General features: G+C 39.9%; 1 long non-coding RNA gene across 1 annotated transcript; it reads right to left on the bottom strand.

Annotated features, from left to right (window-relative positions):
• Nucleotides 1–1,288: 1,288 nt before the first annotated feature.
• LOC122846461 lies at nucleotides 1,289–20,206 on the bottom strand. Its single transcript, XR_006373243.1, has 4 exons — nucleotides 19,925–20,206; nucleotides 16,074–16,200; nucleotides 15,020–15,109; nucleotides 1,289–2,056 (listed from the first exon to the last, which is right to left on the bottom strand). It is a non-coding gene; the product is annotated as an uncharacterized LOC122846461 (long non-coding RNA).
• Between the last annotated feature and the right edge of the window lie 1,166 nt (nucleotides 20,207–21,372).

The raw sequence follows: 21,372 nt of genomic DNA, 5'->3' as shown, positions 1-21,372 counted from the left end.
CTCTATTCAACACTACATGGTGGAGGAAGGACGTAAAGCATCTCCAGCTTCACCACAAGCCAACACCAGTTTCCCTCTCTTCAGTTATTCACTGCTGTCCTTTGTGCTGCTCGATCAATAAAATCCATTGATGCTTGTGGTTGATTTCAGAAGGGCACTTTGTTTGTCCAGAGGAAAAAGGCCAGGCGCTCTAGCACCCCCTACTGTCCATCTGATCACCTAACAGCCAGTTTTGGACCGATAAGCAGTCAGATATGTCTTTGCTTCATTTCCATTAGAATCAGTGCAGAAACCAAAGATTTGAGGAGATGAAGAGCAACAGAGGGAGAAGCTGCTGCGTTGCTGCTGACATGGATGATAATTGTCCTGCTGCGCCGCTGAAACGTCACGGCTGCTCTGATCCCAGGTGGGTCGTTCCAGCCGCTAATAAATTCTGCCGATCCTTCCTGAACTCCACAGACCCAGAACGTAACGACACAGCTCCAGAAAACTCAGCAGCGACACACAGATGTAATCGTCAGCACTTATCCAGATCCAATCTGCCGCTCAGTAAATCCTGGATCTGAACATTTAAACCAGACGAAGCTTTGCTTTTATTTTTACAACAAATAATTTTTGTTCTTCATGTTTGTTCAGGTGAAGCATCAGCAGACCTGAGCCTTTCCTTCCCTGATGCGTCTCCAGCAGCACGTCAGTGGACATCGTCTCATTCAGACGGTATTAACAGGCATGACGGCCATCTGGGATGACCTTTGACCCCTATCCAAATCACACCTTGGCTTCTCTTACTGCAGATTTAATTCACTGTGAAGGATTGTTGGTAACACTCAGAGAGGCGACATGCTGTCCTCTGGGAGGAGACGCGTCCACCAGAGGACAGTTTGACCTTTAGCCGTGTTTGTTAGCGGTGGACGGCGTCATCAGCTGCTTGGAGCTTCAGTTTTTAAAACGGCGCCACCAAAACAAACATCAACACGAGAAAAAGAGAGAAACTTTTCAACTTTCCTTCTTTAGTTCCTTTAAAATGTGAATTGACCAGCAGCGGCAGGCGTCCGGACGGCTTCTCTTTGCTTCTCCATCTTCAAATTTGACCTTGACAACAATATGGTGCATTCCACTTCTGGGTCTATTTTAATACTTTGACTAGGCCATTGTAAGACAATGAAGCATGCTTTAATTCACAGAACCATTCAACTATATAAAAAAAAGGGGGTTCATTTATTGATTTCATATTAAACATTTAGTTTAGAAACTAAATGTTTAGGTTTGAATGAATTTGCATTTTAGCTATGTATTTAGCTCCTAGCTAACAAACAACATTTTTAGCTAGTTCAGAGCTAAATGCTATGTTTGGAGCTAATTAATTAGCATTAGCATCAAGCTAACTATTTAACATGTTGGCTAAATCGTTCAGTTTTTGCGGATCACCTTCTTCTACATGTCGTGTCTCAAACGTTAAGCAGGATTTATTGTTATTTTAACTATTGCTTCAATAGTTTTGTTTCCATTTTTCCATAAGGATGAGATCTATGGAGAGCGTTTCACATTATACAGAGCAGAACTGCAGTTACTGATTCAGCATTTTGTTGGACTGGATTTTATTTAGAGGTATGAGAGTAAAGAGGTTTGCTACCACGTTAGAATCTGTAAACATAAAACAATCTTTTATCTATTGGGTTATTTTACTTGATAATTGTTCCATGTTTTCAGAAGAAAGAGTTTTACTAAATCATTTCCTTAGTTTATGTATTAATAACCAGATGAACGGATTATAATTTAGTGTTTTCAGCAGAAGCTGCAAACAGGCAGCGCAGCAGCGAGGAAAACCTCCTGCAGGGATTTCCTTCACAAACTGAGGCCAACATGAGGTCAGACTCAGAGCTGCACCTGCATCATCATCTGGGTTTTATTTTCCTGAATGTTGGATAATCTGACCCGGTTTCCAGACAGACGAATCACAGCATCGATTCTTCAACTCACTTCTTCCTCTCTGTCGATTCTCTGAAGGAGAATTTCTTTAAATCCTTTTTCTTGTGCTCAGCATCTGTTGCTGACTCTGGGAAAAAAACAAAAACAAATATAACAGTTTAAGTCTACCCTTTTTCCAGAAGGAATGTTAGATTTATTTTAAATATTTGTATTTTTATTAGGATTTAATGCGAATATACTCTTTAGATTATTATCTGTAGAAAAACATGTATGAAAACTTTGAATCATTTCCTTTCTGCGTGATAACTACGCGCCTCTTTGCTTTGGTTCTGCACATGAAATCCAAATAAAATCCAAGTTCAAACTTGTTGTAAAGTCATGGAATCTGGAAAAGTTCAGTCTGAAAAACCTGAAAACTGGTCAGAGGTTAAACCATGCAGAGGTTGGGGGACATTAAAAATGAATGCAAACGTTTAGCGAGCTGTTAGCGATGGAGGGCGGCTTCAAGAATTTACCAAAATCCTGGTTCACTTTCCTCCTGCGCTCCATAAAAACCAGTGATTCCTGCAGGAGAAGCAGGCGGAGCAGAAAGTTTCTCCAGATTTGAACTCGGTGAAAAACTAGAACTGATCTGCTCTGAGCTCGACTTCTGCTGGAGCAGTTTAACACGTCCAGCTAATATAAAACACCAGAATTAAAGTTAATTTTTGTTTTAACTGGAATCTACCTGAATGTTCATCCTGGGAGTTTAAATCCAATTCTTTGCTCAACTTCAATCGTCTTTTTTTAAATTATTTTTACACCAACCATGTCCAAAGGGAACATAAAATCCACAGTCAGTACAAATCCGACCCATTGCAGCTGGTTTGATGTTTTATTCAACCTAAAGGCAGCCAGAGGCCGATGATGTAGACAGGAGGTTCTTCTGAACCGGGCCTGATGGCCAACAGGGCTGCACGTCTCCAACCCTCCCACCCAACCTGCAAACTTCTGATGGAAAGTAGGTCGGTGCGAAGAAAGAGAGATGCTGCTGGAAGCGTTGAATAATTCAGCTCAGTCCGCTGAGCTCCGATAAGACAAACAGAACAACAGCAGCAGGATCGGTTCTGGATCGCCCAAAGAACTGAATCAGCAGATCGACTGTTATCTCTGGTTTTATTTTGGGTTTCTGTTTTGATCATCCGAAAATATGATAAGGAAATGTATGAAACTTTTCACTAAGCCAGTTAAAAATGTTTCAAGTCCTGCATGACAACATGTTTCAGTGCAAACCTGCAACATTAAAAGCTCTTTGTCTCCTTGAGGGCAGAACATGTCAGTGTGAAGAAGAGTTTGCCCCTCATTTAACCCCCAGCCTGACGCTGTGATCAGTATGCTGCATGCAGCACTTCACTTTTACAACCTCCTCTGAACGAGAGCGGAAGTGCAAGCGTCTTCACAAAACCAGAGCAAAGTGTTGAGGAAACCTGCTTTTTCTCTGTAGCAGTGTTTTCCCAGTGAGTTAGCGGCGGCTGCAGAGGCGCTCATAAATCTGAAAACGCCGAGGCAACGGGTTTCAGACTCGCTCACAGGTGTAATCGGGCTGCAGAGGGTTTGCTCCTGGAACCCCGACGAGGCGTTTGGAGTGTATCTACAGATTTATTATTTATTCTACATCTGTAATTATTGCTTTTAAAAATGGACAATGTATGGTGTATTAGAGTCCACTGTAGACAGAAAAAAGGAGCGCAGTTCCACCAAAAAACTCCAACATTTTGTGACTAATCACAGAAAATTTCTAATAAAAACTCATCCATACGTTCATCTTCAGTCATATTGATTATTGTAACGGCGTCTTCACAGGTCTGTCCAACAAATCAATCAAACAGCTGCAGCTGATCCAGAATGCTGCTGCTGGAGTTCTGACTAAAACCAGGAAGATAGAGCACATAACACCAGTTTTAAAGTCTCTCCACTGGCTCCCTGTCGCTCAAAGAATAGACTTTAAAATACTGTTAGTTTATAAATCACTGAATGGTTTAGCACCACAATACATTAAGGATTTGCTGCTGTTGTATCAACCTTCCAGAACCTCTCAGGTTCTGGTTCTAGTTCTGCTCTGCATCCCCAGAACCAGAACCAAACGAGGAGAAGCAGCATTCAGCATCTATGCACCACAAATCTGGAACAAACTTCCAGAAAACTGTAAAACAGCTGAAACACTGACTTCCTTTAAATCTGGACTAAAAACCCACTTGTTTAGAGTTTTATTTGAAACGTAATCAATTATAAATTTATTGATGGAACTTAACTTAATGTCGTGTTTTGATTGTTGATTCTATGTTTCATTGTGTTTCTGTGTTTGATTTGATGTAAAGCACTTTGAAATGCCTTGCTGCTGAAATGTGCTATACTAATAAAATTTGATTGATTGATTGGTCAAACTTTACTTTCCATCATCACCACATCTGATGCCCATCTCTTTAATAATCTCCTGCTCTTCCCAACATTCCCCTTATATTACTTCAGCACAGCAAAACTTCTCCATTATGCCGTTTAAAACCGTTCTTAGGAGCTCAGCAGACGCTCAGTTCCACCAGGGGTTTGGTAATTGCTGCTGCTGCTGCTAGTCTGGAGGAGCTAGCAGCAGACGGAGCTTTGTATTAGAAACCCAAAATGGCTGCCATGGAAAGATGCAAAAAAGGTAATAACATTATAACATGATGTAAAGATATAAGAGTGGATTTGGTTTAATACTTCCCCAAATAGAAATTAGAACAAATTTCCTGATCTGGACCAAACATACAAACATGTTGAGTAGTTTGGAGTGAAAAGTTTAAGGAAAAAGTGCTGCCCTGGTGTCCTGTCAGGACGGTGAAGCCGAGCGCAGGGGAAGGAGGCCTGATGAGGAAAACGGCGCCTCCAGGAGGGAGCGGCGGCACAAACAGAGCCAGATGTGCCCCGGACCTTCAGAGTGGATTAATGCAGGAGAAAACATAACCTACTTCAGGTCTGTCAGCCGCGCTCTGAAACGCCGCAGCAGATAGATCAGCTGCAGCTCCGTTCAGCTCCTACTACTGCTGCTATGATGCATTAAAGCTTCTTCAGTTTATACAAACTAAGCCGTGTTTGACTTTTGCCAAAGTTCACGGTTATCACCAGCGCCTCACCGTGTCACTGCGACCTTTCAGCTGGAGGAACTGAGCTGGATGCCGGCCTTTAATTGATGAGCAACACGATGAGAATGAATAAAAGAACGATGCTGCAGGCGACGTTGTTGTCACAAAATCCCTTTTGTGAAATAAAGCAGAGCTCTGGCTGCAGAATGAAAACTCCCTCCCACCTCAGCGGTGCTCACCCAGCATGCAGAATGAAAATCATAGCTCCCCAAGTCAACCAAACAGGTGAGGTCAGATTATTATCAAAGCTGCTGATCCAGAAAGTTGATACAGAGTGCTGTGTGCGCTCCAGGGAGAAGACACTGACAGTTCAAGGCCTTCGAGTCTGCAAGAAAACAGAGAGCTCGCTAAAAATGCATCTGCAAGCAGCCGAATTATTAACATTTAGGTATGCTTACAAGACAGTATTAAACCGAAGTAAGCAGAAAAAAGGGCTGGAGCAGTGCTGTGTCGATGGACGCTCAGATCCACAGTATTCACTCATTTACAATTCATGTCAAACTGCTTTTTATAGTCGCCCCGGGCGGACCAAACGGTCTTTCACTTCTGAAAAATGTCACTGACCTCTCACACAAAGGTGAGTGAAGACCAAACCCCACAACCTGGTTTATTACACACCCAATGAACAAAACAAGCCATATAAGGATTACAGTGTAAGAAACGTAGAATAAATTATTGTTTCTTAAAGGTTTTTGTCCAGTGGCCAGTGGACAGGAAGTGCCGGGCCGGGAATCGAACCAGGGACTCCTGGATTCTGTTCGGGACGCTTCTAATCAACCGCTGAGGAACTTTAACTTTTATTCCGCATAATTCTTGTTTTTACAAAATCAAACGTTGCATTTTGTCTCACCGGTGGACTGACTTCAGATAAATAGGTAAAAAGTTCTAATCAAAAATCGTTTCTGCTGAAGTTCATGTGAAAATGATTACCAAGGATTTCAAACAGTTAGATTTACATCTACTCCTTTTCTTAAAGCTGTGGAGCCGTCTAGACTCCGCTCTGTAATCTGCTGCCAGGTGTCCAGCCAGGTGGTGGCGCTAGACTCAGGTCTGACGCTCAGCTGGAACTGGAATCGTCTGTTTTCATTTCTTCCTCATTTGATTTTCTTTGTGTTTGTTGTTTTCTCCTCCGGTTAAATAAAATGATTTCCTATTGTTTGGATCTGTGTTTATTCGGGCTGTGAAGTTTGGATGGTTTGGAGCAGAGCAGGAATTTATCACCATTACTCTGCAGGATATTCACCACCATTGTTCTGGAGCCTCATTAGCATGTTCAATAAATATCTACATATTTGAGATGAAAAACTTTGTAAATATATTTTATCCAGAATTCCTGACAGTTTTTGCTTCACCCAGTTAAAATTATGATTAAAATATCCTATTAAGGACTTTTTGCATCCAGTTATTGATTACAAATAATTGATAATTAACCACTACACGCTATTTATGTTCAGTCAAGCAGAAAGGGCTGAGTTTTTCACATGTTGATGATTTATCTATTTGCATCTTTTAATGTAATATTGTATAAAAAGGCTTAAACTCCAAATCATAAAAATGTTCTGTTTTTATCCAATTAATCATCAGAATAATTGATAGATTAGATTAATTGATAACTAATATAATTGTTAGCTGCAGCCCTATTTCAGATGCGCTGCATTCAGAAACAGTTTGGGTTTTGTCCAATTCTTTGTGAGCTGAATAATTAGAACAGATGAAAACAACTCCCATTGAGTTTTTAACTATGAAGTGGAATAGTCAAAGGGTGGGAACGAGGTTCCAGTTTCACAGCTTCAGCTCAGAAACCATCCTGAGCCGACGGCTTTAGATGAAGCAGTCTGAGGTTTTTCTACAAGTCCGTCCTTTGTACAAATTATCCCACATGATGTTTTAAACTTTAAAATAGATTTTTGATTCTAGTTGATAAATTCAGAGCTGTGAACTAAAACTGTAAATAATAAATAGTAACACCAGATTTGTAGATGTTTGTCATATTTCTACGTTGATAGCTGCATTGTTCAGCTGTGGAGGATAAAACCTTCGATGCAGCTGCAGTTTGTTGAAGTGACTTTTTGTTCTAGATGCTGACAGTGTGAGGAGACACAGCAGGGGTCCGAGGTTCTGACTGCAGATCGGCTCTTGAAGTTTGTTTGATTCAGTTTTCAAAGAAAAAAGCTTCAGAAGTGAGAGAGAAGCAGCAGCAGGAGGAGATGTGATGATGTGGACAGCAGTTCCTCTTTAGGCTCATCTTTAAATGACAAAACTTTAAGTTTTTAATCCTTTAATCTGGAGAATTTTTTCTGTAAAAAAAACACGAATTTGGAGACAGATATTTACAAAAACTGTATAAAAATAAAACAAATTTTTTAAAGTCTCATGCATAAATAAACTGTCGTAATTATAAAAATATTTTCTGGCAAATTCCAGAATATTGGGGTATTTTTTTAGCTTTTTGTTTGTTTTATAGAATCGTCTTTGAATAAAAATATTTTGGGTTTTTATTCAACAGAGCTCTCATCTGTCTGTGACGGTTTGAGGATTTCCCCTCAAACGTCTCCTAAAAGTTTCATGCAGTAATGAAATAAGACATGAACTTTAACCTTTCATGTGTTCACACTGAGCCTGTGGAAATGGCGGCGTGATGAACTCTGCACCTCGGAGCCGTCATGTCGTCTGAATGAAACGTTTTAATTATGAAAATCTTTCACTCAATGATCCGTCAACGAACCCAAAAACATAAATCCAACGTATCCAAAAAACAACTCCAGTTCATTAACATGGCTACATTAAAAGTATGCAAAATACAAAGTATGAATAAAAGAGAAAGTAAATTCTCCTGAATCACCAGAAGAAAACAGCAGCCATGTTTATCTGGTTCTGGTTTTACTGCCGTCGGATCAGCTGAGTTTGTTCAAATGTTAACGTCCGTCTCTAAATGCACAGAATAAAATAGAAATAACATTTATTGTCTCACAGAGGGAAAATTCAGGAGTCACAGCTGCAAGTTCAAGTTAGTGAGGATGCGTATATTTATTCAGAAGTAAAAAAAAAAGTAGATCAAGGCAGAACATTCATTGGTTCTTAAACTAAAACAGATAAAACTGAAATAGTTTAATCATTTTCCCTCCATCCTGCAGGATGTTACTGAGTTCTACATGTTTTATCCAATTAAATTATGATTTACTGCAAAATAAATCGTAAAACAGACGGTGCCATTTTGCTTTATAGTGGGAGAGAGAGATGCATTCTGCTTGATGTTGATGAACTTTTCCTTCCTGCGTCCCACAGGAGCCAAAATAAAAAGAAGCTTTTGTGTGTTTGAATTGCCAGAATCAGTTCAACACTCTTTTCCCCACCAGATAATGATCTGCTTCCCTCTCCCAGTGCCCTACTTACTGATCCAAGCTGGATCATCTGAATGTGGGGGTTCAGAGCCGCGCTAACGCTGCTCTGGCCTTGATTATCATCCTTATTATCTATTAGCTGGAGGAAGGTTTTCTTAAAGCCTTTGTAGTCCGGTCTGTACGTTCAGTGGCTGGATTAAAGGTGTTCAGGGAGGAATCTACTTAATGAATCTGTTTTTTATACAGACTAACTTGAATAAACATCGGATCATCTCAGCATCAACTTGCCCACGAGCTGTTATGATGCTTTTCTTTGAAACAAACGATTTATTGCTGCTCTCTCTGCGTTACGTCTGATCCCAGAACAGCGAGAAGCTGCTGGAGGAACCGTTCTCAGCAAACATCTGCACAGGTTTCTAATGTAACTGGGAATATTTCCTGCATGCATGCATGTGCCTGAAGAAATCTCCAAATATGCCAGATAAAATATTACTTGTCTCTGTTACAATCAGGCGCGTGGAGATGACCTCCTCTGAAACGTCCTACCGCTGAAGACGAAAGCTGCTTTTAGTGCCAACACTTGCTCAGGAGGAGGTTTTGCTTTTGCAGAAACTCCCAGTAAAATAATTTATAGCCATAGCTGAAGGGGTAGTTATGTGAATTTTAACAGTTTTTCTGTATTTCTGTTGTAATTAGACACAGATATATGCACACGTTGGCCGTCTTGGGAACGAGGTTCCAGTTTCACAGAGAAAAAGCTGCTGCGGTGCTGAACAGCTCAGAAATCATCATGAGCCGACAGTCTGAGGTTTTTCTACAAGGTCGTCCTTTACCCAAACAAAGACGTCAACAAAGACGGATGAGTGAAGAGTTTGGAGGCGTCTGCTGGTTCATCAATGTTTACTGAACAACAGCAAGTCTCTTCTAAAGAAGCGTTTTCTTATTTAAAAAGGTAAAGATTCAACATTTGATCACCACCAGTTCCATAAAAGCAGCATTTTGTTGATGTATAAAAAAATAACAGAAATGTTGTAGTCATGTTCTGTCTGACAGAATCTGATCACAGCAGAAAGTCATCAACATCCGCCACAGGCAGGCGGACCCAAAATCCTATCGGGAAAGACTATGGCTGTTATTAGTGGAAAGTTTTGTGAAAGGAAAAAGTGTGGTAGATAAAGTTTCATGAGAAAAAGAAAAAACCACGACTTGAGCAAATTGTTTGCTTTTGTTACACCGTCATAAAAACAGAAGACAAATATTTAGCTCCAGACTGAATATTTAAAGAAAATGTGTTTAACTTGCTAATTAAATATCCAGTTTGGAGCTAAATATTTAGCTAGCTAACTAGATATTTAGTTAGCAAACTAAATATTTAGCTAAACATCTAGATTCACAGTAATTATTCAGTTTGGAGCTAACATTTTTAGCTGATTAACTAAGTACTTATTTACTGTGTAACTTTAGAAACTAAGTACTTAGTTAACAAGGACAACATTTAGTTTGTTAGCTAAATGCTCAGTTAGCTAGATATTTAGTTTGGAGCTAAATATTTAGTTTGAAACTGTAACATTTCTAAATGAATGTATAACATGGTGAAGATATGACTGAAAAATTAACCCCGTTTTTTCTTGTATGACTAAATAACTCAAATTATTGCTGCTGATTTTTGACTGTAACTTTACGAATGCTACTGTAAGAAAGATGACCTTCTAGTGAATATGTATCATTGCATTTCCAGTGGAATAACTGGACAGAAATGCCCAATACTTCCTAATAACCGTGTTTGAAGCGTTTCTGAATGTTTTAGTTTTTTTCCATCTGGTCCTCCTTTAAGCTACTTGGCCACCCAGCCAGAAGCAAACACACCTGAAAACTTTCAAATCAATCTTTAATAGCTTTTCTTTCTGCCTCAGCTGACACGCATCACCAGCTTTGAAGTTACCATGGTTCCCATTACGACAAGATCAACATTTCCAGCGTCCGGCCTGCGCTCGCCTCCCATCTGTCTCTCCCAGGCAGGAAAGGAAGAAAACGCAGTTAAAAGCTCAGGTTTTTATTCCTCTGCTTCAGCAACAGGAAAAGGTTGAGAGAGCAGCCTGGGCTGAGCGGAGGACTCCCATATGCTGCTGTCATGTTCCCTGCTAATTAGGATTAATGGCAGCCGTGGCACTGTTAGCATTGCAGGATCTCGCTTAACTTTCTGCCATTTCCTGCTGCTACTCAGGAGGGAAATAAAACACAAGGCTCTTGTGGAGACGGAGGACTTCCTCAGCTCACAGACGTCTTTCTTACAAAGATACAAAGCTTTAATACGACCAAAATGTTCCAGGTTCCTGGATTTGCATTGATATCGAAGTGTTTTGGACTAGAGGTCGTTTTTGTTTACGGGGCTGAACTTTGAGCCGGTTTGGTAGCTAATGAGCTGAACATTGAGCCACGTTCGCTGAAGGACAAATCAGGGCTTTAACATGCGAACACAAACCGAGACAAGAAAGAGAAACAGGTATTAATTACAGATTATGTCTCCATTAATCTGGATTGGGAGGACTCAGGTTTCATTAACTCTCCCCTTGAAACTAAAACAAAACATTAAGGGAAGTTCATGAGGGTGAAAGATTTTTCCACGCAGTTATGCATCAAGGTTTCTGTGTCCTTTACTTCATGAAATGAAAGATTAAAGAAGAAAAACTTAAATGAAGTTAAACTGGAGACTTTAATGGTTGATTTAAATCCTCTCCTCTGTCATTTCTAAGCTGCACCACTGAGGTACTGAGTACAAACACCTGGAAATGAAACATATTGTTGGGATTGATGGCAAAATACCTAAACATTTTGACTAATAAACAAAACATCCACAGTCTGTGGTCAATATTTCGTATGTAGAAAGTAAAACCAATAAAACATAAATTGACTTCCATCTGATTCCAAGATTCTGCTTTTTACGTGATGAACTTGAAGTAACCGCGGCTCACCTGGACATCGTTTAACTTCCTTCTATTTAAGGAAAATGTTAAATATTAACACTGTTGTTTCTTCTTACAGCTGCAACATCAACCTTTAAGGTGAGCGCTGAGTGGCTGATGTGTGTGTGTGTGTGTGTGTGTGTGTGTGTGTGAGCGAGCTGCAGAGGTAAAGTTTTTGTGCACACAGCCAGTTTTACAGTTGATGTGAGGTCCTAATTTATAATTGATGTCTCTCCATTCAGTTAAAACTTTGCTTTAAATGTAAAAATGTAAACTGCAGAAACACACTAACCATCAAAACTGACGGATTAAACTTTAATAGTTTCCACAGTGATTTTATTGTTTTTGGGCAGCTTATCACACTTTTCTCTCAGAGTATCGTACAAGTTGAACAACAACAAAAAAAACAAATAAATAAGTAAATTTTGGTCTCATCTGTACGGAAGAGTTTAAATGCCAAAACCTGAAAATAAGCAGCAGTGTCTCATTTTGACGAGAAAACGTTCATGTTGTAACGAGATACAGAACCTGTTGAAATGAGGAGCGTTTTTGTTTTGGCTGTTTTCTTATTACGACTTTTCTTATTTAGAGGAGATATTTTGATAAATCTCACAACTCCCTATTGCAGTAAAGTTTGTCATTATAACGAGACTCTGACGTGTTTCTAAACACGTGTGTTTGGTTAAACACCTTCCTTCACTCAGCTGGTTTGGCTATTAGTGAAATATTGATTGGGAAATTACTAATATTAATATTAAAGATTGTCAGAAAACACCTGCTTGTTTCCTCAGCCTGGTGTGAAAGACTGTAACTGACCAGAGGAGCCATGTGATCATCATGGAGTCGCAGGATAAGATATAATTTAGTGACTGGATGACAAGAACAAATTCGACGGCTCTCTGATTAATTGTTATAAATGCCCATCCAGGCAGCGGCAGTCGTTTGGTTTATGCTGAGGGATCGGGTGTTGGCCGTAAACATTATGCACACCACTGGTTTCGGTTAAAGGAGGATGTTTTGCTAACATTTCCATTTTTATTGCCGTCCATTCTGGGTTGATTCAAGCGTAAAGCAACGTCAAGTCTCAACTAATTTGTTGGCCGGCCGTTTCACATTCCCACCATTTCCTTTAGCAGCAAACTCATCTGCATAATGACAGACTGGTCAAAGGGACGTCTGCTTTATTTAATTTCACACTATCTGAGTCTGAATTTTTAGGCATTTTGCTGAAATAACAAATATTTTACTTTGCCTATAAATGACAGCTTCTTAGTTTAATGTCTGCAGTTCTGTAATCTGTGGGCAATAAATAACAAATCAAAATATCGTCTGGGAAAAGGAAAGCAAGTTTTGACACCAAAAGTTACAGTTTGACATTTTAAAAGCTGCATTTATTCAACCATCTTTACTTGAAAGATATATCTGTCTGCAGGAGCCAAAGGCTGAAATGTAAATGAATGAAAAACTATAAATATTCAAGTAGTAAAAGTGACTTTTTTAAATATATTACAACTGGGAGGTTTGGCCTCTGAGCCGTTTCTTCTCAGCGACAGCCGGTGAGTCTGTCAGCGCTAAAAGCTTTTGTCCTTCCCTCTGAAGACGAAACGAGGCGGGAGAGAGAGGACTTCCTGTCCTTAAGAAACATCCTGCAGGTTTTTCACATCCGATCCACACTGTAAAAACTAATTAGTTCAACTTACCTGAAAAAATCAACTCAAAACAACAACATGTTAACACGTGGAAGTTGAGCTTCTTACGTTTAAACGACTCGACTAACTTGATGATTTGAGTTAGAAAAGACTCAAAACAAGAAAGTCAAAGATTACAGTGATGAACTGAAATCACAAAGTAAAATGGATCCTACAGAACAGGGGTTTTCAAAGTATGATAGGGTGAGCCCCCCTTCAAGGAGCACAATGCCTCCTGCGCCCCCCCCCCGTGGAGGGGGGTGGATTTGTAAAAACTCCACCTTCAGCCCCCCTCTGGCCAAAACCAGTGATGGCATAGTTACTTTGAAAAAGTAACTTTAATCGGACTACTAATTACTCCTTGAAAAAGTAACTAAGTTACATTAAAAGTAACTTTTTAGTTATTTTCACCAGCTGCTAACAACAACGCTCTGCCTCCTGTGAAAATCACATTGAGCTTTGCCAAAAGTTAATTGTAAGTTATTTTATAATGGTAACATCAACAATGTGTCTCCACTGATAAGGTTGAACTGAAGAGGAGATTGTAGAAAAATAAAAAACGTGAGTAGTTTGTGTGGTCCACTGTTGTCTGGAAAACTCAAAGAAGGATTTAAAGCCCCCCTCCCCCCAGCCTCCAGATTCTGCGTTACGCCCCTGAGTTTGATGTCGCAGCGCACAGAGCTCCTCCTGCAGCTCCACAGCTCAGATGGCTGCGACACTTACCGTAATATTAATAATTATAACGGTGCTAACTTGCCATTATAACTATTGCCAACTACGGACACGTTTATTCGTGGCTGTTTTCACGTTTATTGCGCTGTTCATATTGGTCTCGATGTTTGCAGTTTTCTGGAGCGCAACGTGAAGTTCGATGTCATTGAGAGGTAATAAATTAAGTTGACATTAACAAAGACACAGCGGGACGGATCATCCGGGAAATGATGAACAGGGAGAGACTGAGTAAGACTCCCTTAATGACGGACAAATTCTGGGTCTCTGCTTATTTCCAAGCCCAAATGAGCAACTTCACGTTCAAAAACGAGCCCAAAAAGGCGCAACCCGCCGCTCATTAAATTTGCAAGCGACTTTTAAAAAATGAAGCCCAAAGCCGCTTATAATAATTGGACTTGGCGACAGAAACTGAAAATAGTTCCAGTTTTTCCACCAACAAAATGCGCATCTCCCTCCATTGTTTAGCCTATATTTCTGTCTCATAGAGACGTCGGTCACTCGACAAGACGAGTAGAGGAAATATAATTAAATAACAAAAGAAGATAGTAACGCAAAAATGATTTTGATAAGTAACTGTAGTCTGACTACTGGATTTGAAATAGCAACGCGTTAGATTACTCGTTACAGAAAAAAGTGGTCCGACGTCAGTAACGTTACTGACATCACTGGCCAAAACATCCTCGGGAAACATTTCCACTGATCCCCGCTCCACACGCGCACTCCACTACCAACTTTTTCCTAAATCCACAGAGTTGATCGTGTGCGTAAAAGACGTTTCTCTCACATCAGTAGACAGCAAGCAGGTTTACTTTTACTTTTGACCGCGCCTCCCCTAAAGTACTCAAAGATTACAGTGATGAACTGAAATCACACTTTGAAAACCGCCGCTACAGAAAAAGATAAAGCATTTAAAGATAATATTTAGCTCTCCATTAGGGAATGTTTCCATAAAAATGTCACCTTGCTGTTATTTTCGGTCCCATTTTTTTTAACATATTTCTCAGTTGAACAAGGTTAAAAAGTAAAAGTTGTTTGGATTATGATATTATTCCCTTTAGGATCATCATGATCCTTTTATTTACTTTTTGTCATTTTGTATTTTTGTGTTCTCTTGTTTGTTTCTGTCCGGTTGATTCTCTGATCTGGTTTTGTCTTTTTCACTTCATGCTCTCGCTCCTGCTGTTTCACATTCAGTTAACCAGACTCACCTTTTCCGTGTCCCAGTAGTCGCCTCCCTCTGCCCGTTCCCTCCGGTTCACTCAGATCCTCCTGTTATCCTGCAGCGCTCCCATTCAAACCTGTGGGGAAATAGAGGAAAAAGTGAAAATATTCAATATCTCATTTATATGCTTTTCAAAATTAATCAGATTTTTATCTATTCCTTTGACAGGACCGAGTTATTTAAAATTATTAAAACGTTTGACTTCTCCTGATGAAGTCAGAATAACAGATTAAATCATTTGTTTGGCAGCAAAGTGACAAACAAAACACAAACATTACAATGAAGGCATAAAGCATCGCTATGGCAACCGGTGGCTGCACAGCTAGACTATGTTGAGCTAGCTGTAACTAGGAAATGGCAGATGTACTGCATGGTTGGTCAAGCTGTTGGTGAAATCAATAAAAATGCAGAATAAATGCGATCTTTGAAGTTTCCTTTGAAGTCCTAATAAAATCTGATTTTCATTCTGGTGAGCTGTCAGAACCAAACGGTTCTGTCCGTCATTTCAGGACTTCAGATGCAGTAAAACAGTCACAGAGATCAGCAGAGTGGAGAAGTAACTGGTTGCATTTACTTGACTCATTTTGTTATAAAGTATTGCTACTCGATCCTCAACCCACTGAGTAAATTCACTGAATGGAAAATTCAATTGTTTTAACCAAAAAATCACCAGTTTTATTCTGAAAGAAACTGATTTGGAAAACAGTTTTACCAGTTACTCAGCTCTCGACTCGGCTTTTATCAAATACTTTTCCTTGAGTGATTTCTTGGACGGATACTTTTTACTTTTCCTGGAGTGAAAATACATTGAAGCTGTTTTTGGGTTTATTCTACAAACTCTGCAGGTCATTTTCATCAGAAGAGATCATACAGCTGCATTTCTTACACACATTCTAGTAGAAACCAAAATAAACGCGGGGGAAACTCTCGCCCTTCATCCCGGTCTCTGCCTGTCGTCAGGCGGCGTGAGGCTCCCCGGAGCCGTTGCTAGGCAACCGTGGCAGCATTAATATGTACGGTGGGAAGGGAGCAGGGGATACCTCTGGCCTGTGGACGGAAAGCAACCAGGACGGCGTCAGCGTGAGCCGACTGGTTCCTTCACCAGCCACCGCCGCCTCCTCTTTCTCCTCCTCCTTCTCTTCTTTAAAACCAGTCAGCGTTCATCTTCTGCGAACACAAGGACACACATCCAAGTGGAGAAAAAAAATCACTTTTTCTGTGTGAAACACTCAAAAGCCTCAAAATGAACCAAACATCTGGGAAAGTTTAGCTGAGAGGAAGCAGAGAAAACGCTGACAGCTTCTCCTGTTTGGAGACAAAAGGAGATGAAAACATTCACATGAAGCGGCTCGGCTCCTCTCCCACCCCCGTCTGCACATCAACTGACTATTCTTCAACTTGACATCATCCTTCCACAGACAAGAGGAGGAGAGCGGAGAGGCGGCGGCTCAGCGCTGAGGGGGGAAAGTGACAGCGGCTGAAACTTGGCGGCCAGTGAGATGAAATTTGCGGCGGAGACGCTGGAGCGCAGCAGGAGCCGCCGTGCAACCAGAGAGCCGAAGCGGGAGCAGACGAGCTGGACGTGGAGGATGAGAGGGGCAGAGCTTCCCCCTAGCTGCCAGCGATGCGCTGCAGGAAGGTGCCCCCCCCCAGCATGTCCACGCTCCTCCTGATGCTCTGGAAGGTAAACACTCTGAACAGCTTCATCTGGACTTCTGACACATTTTATGTTGAACGTGGAAAATTTGCATGAATCGTTGAATCTTCTCTTCAAATCAAACTTTGCTGTTTTCATTTTACTTTTGTGTTTCTGAATGAAAACAACTCAGCTCAGACTTTCCTAAAATATTGCATCATTTTATGGGACGAAGCATCAGATTTGACTTTTTGTTCAAATCAAGTTCAGAGCGTTCCAGTTTCATTTTGAGTGTCACTTTCCACTCAGAACAACGGGCAGAAAATGGGTCAAGCGGGCGATTAGTTGGAGTATTTCCCCTGCTTCTCCTCCATGAAGCAGAGGAGGAATGAGTGAGCGTCTGCTGGGTGTCATGCACGCTGGGGAGGGGCTGGGAGCTGTTTGCTTTATTTCCATTTTAAGACAATGCCAAAAGCACCTGAGCCTGTCAGAGCCGGTTAGCGTCTGCAGCTGTTCCACATGCTCAGGTTTATTCAAGTGGCAAAAGGTTTCATTCTCCGATGATCCAACTCGAGCCTCCAGAGGGGCAGAACAGGCGTCCAGGTACGGCTTCATGTGCCAACATTTCCAGGTTTGACTTCCTGTCAGTCTGCTGTTTTTATTTCAAGATCCAAATCTTTGATAGAGTATCTATATCAGTAATGGGACTTGCTTAAAATTTATTGAAAGCTCTCCAATTAATTAATCACATTTTAATCGAAAATGATATATAGTGACAAAATGAGCAACATTTTCAATTCAGAAATCAGTTCAGAAAGATGGATTATAGAAATAAACAGACATGAATTCAACAACAATCTTAATCTGTTCTTTTTCAGGAAGTCCTGATCATTCATGGAGCTTCTTTAGAAATGTGGACTGTGGAGCCTGACATTAGCGTTAGCTGCTACATGTTCAGAATTGAAATGCTATTTTAGATTTGAATAACTTTGCTGATAAGTCAACTCCTTTTAGCACAACAAGTCCAATCTGATCAGTTTTGAAACAGAAATGAAACCCTACTGAGCCGAGTGAAACGTCTTTATCATCCATCGTTGTTCTTAGCAGATGTCAGTTGTGCGTCAGATTTATGGGCGTAGCAGAAACACTGAATACAAAGGTTCCAGTCGGAACCAACTGCAGCCATGTGAGCAGCTTTTCACCTGATTCGATCTGTAACCGTTCTCCCTCTTCACTGTTTTTAGTTTTTGCTGAGTGCTTGTTTAGATCGTCTTCATGCATCAGAGCACATCCAGTGCAGCACAAAACAACGCGTTCAGGTTGGGGGCGTTGTTTAGTTTAGCGTCGTCCCAGGAGAGGCCTCTAGAGAGCATCGATACGGATCAGAGGAGGAAACTCAGAACTCAACGTGTTTCCTGTCAGGCAGGAGAAAAACGTGTCTGAATGTTTCGATGCAGATGCCATGCAGGAGCATCTTTGTGATAAATCACTTAAGGTCTCTATCAGGACATTATCCCCCCAGCAGCTCACATAAATGAGTGCAAACAATAAAATCAGTAATTAAAATACCGACTGCCACTAATGACTTTTCTTCCTGCTAATTTTCCTATTATCTGAATAATCTAAGGATTAATTTTCCTGAAGGAAACACATCTAAGACGTAGAATACCATAAGAGAATCAAACATGAGTGAAGATTTACAGTTTAAAGTACAAAATGTGTGTATAAACTGTTTATCCATTAAAACAATAAATAAAATGAAAATTTTATTAATTACTGAATTATAAATATAACAATGAGTTTCATGATGTCAAATATAATTAGAGTCAACTGTAAATAAACAAAAATATGCCCAATTTCAGTCATGAATGATTTTATTCATCAGTTTGTCTGGTTGAAGTCGGTGCATGTAGATATTTACTTTATTTGCAGAATTAAATGTGAATAAAATTCAATGAAGTGAAACAATTTTGGTCATCATGGATGGACAGATGGGAAAATGGATGGAGGATGTATTAACACCCACCCACCTACCCATCCATCCATCCATGAGGCAGAAGATGTTTCTGTTTGTGGTTCAGGTAACTTGATGGAAGTCAATTCTTCAATCCGAAGTGTTTTTCAGAGTCTGGGTCCGTGTTAGACAGTTTATTTTTGGTTCTCCTGATTCTGCTGCGAGTTGCCGCTGAAAAGCCGTTGACCCGCATGAGAAGCACTTTTCTCATGAGAGGCGTTTGGATGCCAACTCTCACAAGCTGCTGCGCCTGAAGGCCGACAGCATGCAGCTAGTTTCTAACAGGGCACCCCGGGCCACGTGTATCAATACACACTCACACACACACCTGTGAAATCACACAGATGAGTGCTGGCGCTCCATCACAACAGAGGCAGACAGGCTGTGGCTGAGGAGAGCAGAAATATTTCCTGTCTTTTCTCTGTCATGAAGCTTTAAAGAAACAAACGTCAAGGTCAAACTTTGATCTAATCACTGAAGATAATTAAAATTCACCCATTTATCCTGAAACTGCTTTACAAACACCAACTGAAAACTTAATGCAGCTGCTGGAGGCTAAAGATTGTAAATCATACAAATATTTAGCTCCAAACTATTTTGCTTGGATATAAATATTTAGTTGACAACATGTTGCAACTCACATTTCATTTTGTTAGGTAGCTACTAACTAAATTAGTTAACAAACCAAATACTTAGCTTGTTAGTGTTAAGCCAAGCAGCTTAACAAGTATAAAGTGAATACTTGTTAAGTAAATAAGTAATTAAAAATGTACGTATTTACTTAAAAAGTAAATAAATAAGTTAGCTAACACAAGCCGGTTACAAGCTAACCGGGTTAGCTAAACAGGTTAGCTTGGAACCAGGTTAACAAGCTTGTTAATTAAACAGGTTAACATTTCGTTAGCTAGCAAAATATTGTGTTGGTAAGCTAAATATTTAGCTCAAACTGTTTAGTAACTATATATAAATATATTTAGTTTGTAAACTAAATATGACCAAGTCAGGATGTGGGATGCTAACAGAATCATTCCAAAGGAAACTGAGTGCTGATGCTAATGCTAACGGGTGCAGACTCATACAACCGGGTTGAACAACGTTTTAAATACGCATTTACCCCAAATGAATGTATTTGTTCTTTATTAATTTATTCATATTTTTAAGTTTTTAAATTTTAATTATTTACTCGTCACCATTCAAACCTCAAAGTCAGTCTGCATTTAAAAAGAAACAGTTCCACTTACCTAAACATGATTTGTGTTTAATTTTTTTTATGCTTCTGCTCCAGATCGGTCCGAGTCAAAAACTGAAGACTTTTGCGGGGAAAATGGTAAACGCTGTCTACAGTGATGAGGAAAAGGGAATTCAAGACAAGGAAAGTAAGGAGGAGAGCATCTTGGCCATGCTGGGCATCATAGGAACTATTCTCAACCTGGTCGTCATCATCTTCGTCTACATTTACACAACGCTGTAGGCCGCAAACTGCTAACCAGCTTCACCACGTCACGCTGCGCAGACAGCCTGCAGCAGCTACAGAACAGCGGCAGGTGGGGAATAAAGATGGGAGGAGCCGGGTTCGAGGCTGGACGACGGCTTCATGCTGCACCATAAACCATCCAGATGATCGGATTGTTTCTGACTCCAAATAAAAAGTGCATGAAATGAACAAGAAACGTTCAAAGTCTGCGGCTGTTTCCAACTCCTGGACATAAAGACTGCGTCCAGGGAATGCGCTCTCATATTTTTGGGAAGAGCCAGAATTTCAGTAAAGCCATCATCCTGCTATAAATGCTTTCATGGGACAAATGAAACATTTCATATCAACTTCTATAAATTTTTTTAATTAATAATTAGTTTAATTTACACGGATTTGAGTCATTTATTGAACAGTTTATTGAGAAAACGAATTTTGAAGCGAGCTGGAGCTGAAATTCATCCGTGATGAATTCACCAGGCTTTGTGTTTGACAACAGCTGAAGAAAGATGAGACTGAGCTAGAGACATTTGTAGGAAACAGCATGATTATCATATATTATTCAAGGTTTTTATGCATCTCTTTGACCTGTAATGGTTATCAATATTCTAATAAAATCCATCCATATACATGAAAAAACCTTCTCAGGAGGACTTTTAGCAGCAGCTGTTTCACTTCATGGGTCAAATGCATATTTTACATGGAGTGAGGCCAGAAATGTTTTAGACACATGTAAAAGATATCATCTAAAAATACTAGTCATTTTCCAGTTCATACATCACTGACTTGTAATAACTGTTTGCCTTAAAACTCGAGGTAATGACAAGGCAAACAATGTAAAATTATCTGGATATTTAAATTTACAAGTATAATTTTATTTAAAATGTCATTTAAATCTTAATTTCAATCAACTTTCAAATGGAACATATTAAACTTTTATGCTGAGTTTGGAGATTTTCATTAATTTTGGGTCAAAATGTGTTTTTGAAGATTTTCAGTTTTTAGGTCCAGTCAAAAGTTTCAAAATCAACTTTTGGTGACACCTAGTGGTGGAGCTGCAGATTGCAAGCAATTCATAGATAAAGCTATTTTATTCAGGACCTTGAAAATAATTATGCATTTCTCATCTGCTTAAATATCCATCAAAATATTAAACACACACAAAAAAATGACACTTTGAGATTTTGCCTCTCTGTAAATAAATCAGTTTTGTTCAGA

The sequence above is a fragment of the Gambusia affinis genome, linkage group LG16 (assembly GCF_019740435.1).
Source record: "Gambusia affinis linkage group LG16, SWU_Gaff_1.0, whole genome shotgun sequence".
NCBI lineage: Eukaryota > Metazoa > Chordata > Actinopteri > Cyprinodontiformes > Poeciliidae > Gambusia > Gambusia affinis.
Note: the sequence above shows the minus strand (reverse complement) of the source record. Positions and strands in the feature narration are given on the sequence as shown.